Source organism: Alligator sinensis, unplaced genomic scaffold (genome assembly GCF_000455745.1).
Source record: "Alligator sinensis unplaced genomic scaffold, ASM45574v1 scaffold272_3, whole genome shotgun sequence".
Taxonomy (NCBI): Eukaryota; Metazoa; Chordata; order Crocodylia; family Alligatoridae; genus Alligator; species Alligator sinensis.
In genome coordinates, this window is record NW_005843129.1 from 241977 (window position 1) to 242882 (window position 906).

Genomic DNA, 906 nt, shown 5'->3' on the forward strand with positions numbered 1-906 from the left:
ATATTTTTCAACCATTAGAAACAGCTGAAAGTCTTATCTTGTCCACTTTGTTCTCTTTCATAATTCTTTATTGTTGTGCTGCATATTGATCTCTTCCGTTAATGCTGGCTTATATGCTGTGATTTATTTATTTAGTCATTTTATACATTGAAAGGCTGAATCTGTCCTTTGTGGTGTTTATGTAGTGTAAAATACCAGCTTTCTAGTGGCAAATGTATTAACTCATTGTTACAGATAAAATACACAGTCTAAATATTGTAACACAATGAAGATGAAATTTGGCATTCTCAGCTTTTGTTAATCTACAGTCTAGTGCTTTGCTATATGAAAACAGACATTTCTTTCTTTACTGTTTAATCACCTATCTGGAGAAATTACAGCTAGAAGAAATTAAAGCTAGAAGTAGGGGCTTTTAATAGACTCTGAAAAGGTAGCAAGTTCAAGATGGTCTCTACATTAAATATATTTTCATTAAATGGAGTATGCCAAAACAAGAAAAGTATGGAGACTTTGTTTTCAAAAGGGGACAAGGGTCTACAGAAATCAGTCTAGTAATAAAGCTTACATTGCAATATGTTGAAAACAGGGGGGGCGGAGGAAGGGCTGAGTGAACTGGACCAAAACAAAGGGAAAAAGAAAAGGAAACTGTGATATTGCCAGGGAACAAAAGAATAACAATGTAGTGACCAAAGGAAGTTACAGTATTAACTAGAAATAGATTTTCAGAGGGTAAAAAAATAGTGGAGTGAAAGAATAAAGCCAAAACAGTTTGAAGAAGATAGGTGGGGTCTTGTTAGGTTTTTATTTTTTATTTTTTTAAAGATTCCATTCACAACAAGAGGTTATGTTTCACATAATCTTTAAAAGTATAAAATGAAGTGTATAGGGACTTACCTTCAGGAGACT